This window comes from Stomoxys calcitrans, chromosome 1, assembly GCF_963082655.1.
Source record: "Stomoxys calcitrans chromosome 1, idStoCalc2.1, whole genome shotgun sequence".
In the NCBI taxonomy this organism is placed as follows: Eukaryota; Metazoa; Arthropoda; class Insecta; order Diptera; family Muscidae; genus Stomoxys; species Stomoxys calcitrans.
The window spans coordinates 236,090,902-236,097,716 of record NC_081552.1 but is presented as its reverse complement, the minus strand read 5'-3'; positions in this window follow the sequence as shown (position 1 = coordinate 236,097,716).

Sequence of the window (6,815 nt, the reverse complement as noted above, 5' to 3'; positions counted from 1 at the left end):
ATATATGGGAGCTATATCCAAATCTGAACCGATTTCCATGAAATTCACCAGTAATGACAAGAGTCAGAAGAAAATCCTTCCTGCCAAATTTCGAGAAAATCGGTTAACAAATGACCATTTTATTGCTGTATTAATGCAAATCGGATGAACATATATATTTAAGCTATATCCAAATCTGAACCCATTTCTATGAAATTCACCACTAATATCAGGAGTCATGAGAAAATCCTTCCTGCCAAATTTCGAGAGAATCAGTCAACAAATGACCATTTTATTGCTGTATTAATGCAAATCGGATGAACATATATATGGGAGCTATATCCAAATCTGAACCGATTTCCATGAAATTCACCAGAATGACAAGAGTCAGAAGAAAATCCTTCTTGCCACATTTCCAGAGAATCGGTTAATAAATGACTATTTTATTGCAGTATTACTGCAAATCGGGAGAACATATATATGTAAGCTATATCCAAATCTGAACCGATTTCCATGAAATTCACCACTAATATCGAGGTTCATAAGAAAATCCTTTCTGCCAAATTTCGAGAGAATCGGTTAACAAATGACCATTTTAATGCAGTATTTTTGCAAATCGGACGAACACATATATGGAAGCTATATCCCAATCTAAACCGATTTCCATGTAATTCACCGCTAGTATCGGGAGTCATGAGATAATCCTTTCTGTCAAATTTCGAGAAATTCGGTTAACAAATGACTATTTTATTGCAGTATTACTGCAAATCGGACGAACATATATATGGAAGCTATATCCAAATCTTAACCGATTTCTATGAAATTCACCACTTATTTCGAGGGTCATAAGAAAATCCTTACTGCCAAATTTCGAGAGAATCGGTTAACAAATGACCATCTTATTGCTATATTACTGTAAATCGGAGGAACATCTATATGGAAGCTATATCCAAATCTGAACGGATTTCTATGCAAATCACCACCAGTATCGGGAGTCATAAGAAAAACCTTCCTGCCAAATTTCGAGAGAATCGGTTGACAAATGACCATTTTATTGCAGTGTTACTGCAAATCGGACGAATATATATATGGGAGCTATATCCAAATCTTAACCGATTTCTATGAAATTCATCAATAATATCGGGAGTCATAAGTAAATCCTTTTTGCCAAATTTCGAGAGAATCGGTTAAGAAATGACCATTGTATTGCTGTATTTCTACAAATCGGACGAACATGGGAACTATATCCAAATCTGAACCGATTTCTACGAAATTCACCACCAATATCGAGGGTCATAAGAAAATCCTTCCTGCCAAATTTCGGGAGAATCGGGTTACAAATGACCATTTCATAGATGTATTTCTGCAAATCGGATGAATATATATATGGGAGCTATATCCAAATCTGAACCGATTTTTTCCAATTTCAAGAGGCTTCGTCTCTAGGCCGAAAAACATGCCCATATCAAATTTGAAGACGATCGGATGAAAATTGCGACCTGTTCTTTGTACACAAAATAACATGAACAGACAGACAGACGGACAGACAGACGGACAGACAGACGGACAGACGGACAGACGGACAGACGGACAGACGGACAGACAGACAGACAGACAGACAGACGGACAGACAGACAGACAGACGGACAGACAGACGGACAGACAGACAGACAGACGGACAGACAGACGGACAGACAGACGGACAGACAGACGGACAGACAGACGGACAGACAGACAGACGGACAGACAGACGGACAGACAGACGGACAGACAGACGGACAGACAGACAGACAGACAGACGGACAGACAGACGGACAGACAGACGGGCAGACTAACGGACAGACAGTCGGACACAGCTAAATCGAATCAGAAAGTGATTCTGAGTCGATCGGTATACTTATCAATGGGTCTATCTCTCTTCCTTTTGGGTGTTACAAACAAATTCACTAAGTTATAATACCCTGTACCACAGTAGTGGTGTAGGGTATAAAAGGTCTTGCATCAAATTGAGTGTCGTCTTCAAAGCTGCTGTGATGCACAAACACGTCATTCTTTGGGTACAACACAGTGTTAAACAGTGGGTGGACCTAAAGTAGGCCTCTAAGAGTGCCGGTAAACTTTCTCCCAACCCTTGTAGCCAAGTTATTCGGATACGCAAGCACTTTTACATCAAATTTTGCTAGAGATGATAATGTCGCATACCTAATCTCTGCATCGCTCTTTCAATCAGTTCTTCAACTCCATTTTGCTACAGATCATCTTTTTTTAATGATTTCTTGTCAATAGTTGTCACTTTTACGATTGTCATAAATATCTATTAGCGTGAGTGTGGGATCGAATGTTGCGTCTTACAAAGGATTTTATGCAACATTGCCATATATTTGTGTTCGTTCACCTATTTCGATAAGAATCTAATCGAAATAGGCCATACGACATTATTTTTTTATGATTTTCTTATCCAAAGTCCGTTGTCTTCGAGGCAATAAAAAGTTTTAAACACTTAATCTAAATTAGTCACAATAGCGAATATTCTGTTAGGAACATAAATATGCCTATTTTGTGAGATATTGCCAAATTTAGCAATGCGAGCAGACTTGTCAATATTTTCGATATGTATGACGCATAGAGAACAGATGGTTATGTTGTCACACTCTCCAAATTTGGAGGAATTTAATTTTATAGAATGGTAACAAGCTAAAATCATATCCAATCACATTTGAATGGACATGACAAGCAACAGTCTTTCATACAGTTTTTGAAATTTGAACAAGTAAAAGCGTGCTAACACACCACCATGGATTCTGCTAAAATATGGGAGCTATATCACGTTATAGACCGATTTGAACCGTACTACGCACAGTTATTGGCAGTTGTAACAGGGCACTATGTGCAAAATTTCAACTAAATCGTTCAAAAATTGAGGCTTGTTAGGGCTCAAGAAATCAAATCGGTTTATACAGGAATGACTAGCCGAACGAAGCCCGCTCCGTTGCGCCTTCTTTAACTCTCCAATATCTTTTTAGAGTTGGGGCACTTCGCCCTGAATGTGAATATCGAATTCGTGCCACTGTAGCTTATGTCCGCCTAAGACGCAGAACGCCTGCGGTCAAATCCTGGTGATAACATCGGACAAAATTTAAGGAGGTAGTGATCCCCTCTTAATTCTCCCCAAAGAGATGTCGCACTGCGGCACGCCATTCGGACTCGCCTATAAAAAGAGACCCTTATCATTGGGTTTAAACTTGCATTGGAAATCTTTCATTGATGTTTGAGACGTTTGATTTTGGGTAGTATTTTTGGGTAACTGGGGAGGGTCCGCCCCTACCGAAATCAACAAATTATAAAGTCTATTTCTCCTTCCTGGTCAAATTCGCAATCTACTCAAGAATACCTTTCATTTGAGTCCCATATTGTCATGATCGTTCAAAAAACCTATTTTAGGGGGTTTTGGGGTTGGGACGGCCCCCCAATTACTTTGACCCAATTTTTAATGTGATATTTGTACTCTACTCTTCAATCCCTTTCATTTGAGTCCCATGTTGTCCCGATCGATCCACTTTTATTTTTGGGTAGTACTTTTGGGGTAAGGGGGAGGGTCCCCCCCCCCCTTCCGATATCAAAAAATTACATAGCCTATGTTTCCTTCCAGACCCACCTACCCAAACACATGCAAAAATTTTTGCAAAATCGGATATTAAAGCGGCTTCCAGGTAATCAAGAAGACAAATCGAGAGATGGGTTTATATGGGAGCTATCTGAACCGAAATGGCCCAGTTGCAATCCTCAAGATTCGGGGATTATAAGATTCGGCCTGGCCTGGCGTATCTTGAAGGCCATGGGAAAAGCCGTTGGACACCCAAATCGGATAAGAAATAAGCAATCTAGAGCCTCAAGAAGTCAAGATGCTAAATCGGTTTATATGGCAGCTCTATTAGATTAGGGACCGATTTGAACCATACATAGCACTGTTGGGAGTCATAACGTTTCAGCCAAATCGAATAAAAAGTGCGCCCTCTAGAGGCTCAAAAAGTCAAGATCCAAGATCGGTTTATATGGCAGGTATATCAGGCTATGGACTGATTTAAACCGTATTTGGCACTGAAGTCATAACAAAACACGCCATGCCAAATTTCAGCTAAATGGGATAAGAATTGCGCCCTCTAGAGGCCGAAGAAGTCAAGATTTAAGATCGGTTTACATAGCAGCTTTATCAGGTTATGGAGCGATTTGAACTATGCTTATCACAGTTGTTGGAAGTCATAACGACACATCTCATGCAAAATTTCAGCCAAATCGGATAAAAAGTACGCCCTCTAGTGACTTAAGAACTCAAGACAGCTATATCAGGTTATGGACCGATTTGAACCACATTTAGCACTGTTATTGGAAACATCTCATGGAAAATTTCAGACAAATTTGTTAAAAACTGCGACCTCTAGTGGCTCAAGAAGTCAAATTGCAAGATCGGTGTATATGGCAGCTATATCAAAATATGGACCGATATGACCCATTTGCAATCCCATCCAACCTAAACTAATAAGAAGTTTTTTTGCAAAATTTCAAATGGCTAACTTTACTCCTTCGAATGTTAGCGCGTTTTTGACAGACGGACGGACGGACGGACACGGCTAGGTCGATTTAAAATGTCATGAAGATAATGAATATATAGACTTATAAACAGAATGGCAAAACTAGTATACCCCCATTCTATGGTGGAGGGTATAAAAAGGAATGTATCTCCTAAACTAAGCGTCCTTGAGGGAAATGGGCCTTCACTCCATCAAAAAATTCAAAATGTTATCGAAAAGCCACCAAAAATCTATTTTTCGCTTGAAAACTTTAAAACGGCTGTATTTCCTAAACTATGCGTCCTAGAGAGAAATGCGCCATAATCCGTGACTCCTTCAAAAAATCCAAAAATTCATTGAAAAAATTAACAAAAATCTAATTTTGCCATTTGAAAACTTTTAAAAGGCTATATCTCCTAAACTATGCGTTCTAGAAGGAAATGGGCCCTAACATGTGGACCAAAAGTCATAACCAAAAAGTTTCAAATTTCACCGAAGATTCCACAGAATCCAATTTTCACTTGAAAACTCTAAAATGGCTGTATGTACTAAACTAAGTGTCCCAGGGGGAAATGGGTCAATTATGGTTACTCCCTCAAATAATTAAAATTTTATCGACAAACCATCTATAATGGAATTTTCATTTTGAAAACTGTAAAAAAGAAGACTGTATCTCCAAAGGCTATCTCTCCATATAGTGACTCCATTTAGAATTCAAAATTCTATCGAAAATCCATCAAAAATGGAATTTTCACTTTGAAATCTTAAAAAAGGCTCTTTCTGGTGAACTACTCGCCCTAGAGAGAAATGGGTCTTAATTGGTGACACTATGAAAAAAAATCAAAATTTGTAAAATTTTTGTTTGTTTCTGTTTCGAGACGAGTTCAATGATCGGAGATGCATATGGAAAAGGAAAGCCAAAGATAGCAACACACACCAACCACTATGGGACGCGTTTCGTCTTTGATTAGAAGACTTTTCAACCATATTAGGTGTGATGGCTTCAAGGACCGTGCATTGGTATGTTGTATTTGAATCGTATTAATAGCGAAAACGTATCTATGACACAATTCCCACATTAACCACGCTCGACAACCCTATCTATTAGCTGTACTTTTTCCCAATGCATGTATTTTTGTCTAATGACAGACATTCTATCTGTAACAAATTACAATTCTTCCGTACTACACATGATTTTGTTCATCTGTTGGAAGTTGTATTGATGGCTTCGAACGCTAAGACGACGGCTCCGTGTGCCCAGGTTCGAATTTCATTGAAAATCCAATAAAAATGTAAAGTTCAGTTGGAAGACCTAAAATGACTGTATCTCCTAAACTAAGCGTCCTAGAGGGAAATGGGCCTTAATTCATGACACCATCAAAAAATTCAAAATTTCTTTCAAAGTCCATTAGAAATCGAAATTTCAGTTGGAAAACTTAAAATGGCTGTATCTCCTAAACTAAGCGTCCCAGAGGGACTCTTGACTTAATCAAAAAATTCAAAATTTCTTTGAAAGTCCATTAGAAATCGAAATTTCAGTTGGAAAACTTAAAATGGCTGTATCTCCTAAACTAAGCGTCCTAGAGGGAAATGGGCCTTTATTCGTGACACCATCAAAAAATTCAAAATTCCATTGAAAGTCCATTAGAAACCGAAATTTCAGTTGGAAAACTTAAAATGGCTGTATCTCCTTAACTAAGCGTCCTAGAGGGAAATGGGCCTTAATACGTGACACCATCAAAAAATTCAAAATTTCATTGGATATCCATTAGAAATCGAAATTTCAGTTGGAAAACTTAAAATGACTGTATCTCTTTATCTATGCGTCCCAGAGGGACTCTTGACTCAATCAAAAAATTTAAAATTTCATTGAAGTCCATTAGAAGTCGAAATTTCAGTTGGAAAACTTAAAATGGCTGTATCTCCTTAACTATGCGTCCTAGAGGAAAATGGGCTTTAATTCGCCTTGATTCGTGACACCATCAAAAAGTTCAAAATTTCATTGAAAGTCCATTAGCAATCAAAATTTCAGTTGGAAAACTTAAGATGGGTGTATCTCCTAAACTATGCGTCCTAGAGGGAAATGGGCCTTAATTCGTGACACCATCAAAAAATTCAAAATTTCATTGAAAGTCCATTAGAAATCGAAATTTCAGTTGGAAAACTTGAAATGGCTGTATCTCCTAAACTAAGCGTCCTAGAGGGAAACAGGCCTTAATTCGTGACACCATCAAAAATTTCAAAATTTCATTGAAAGTCCATTAGAAA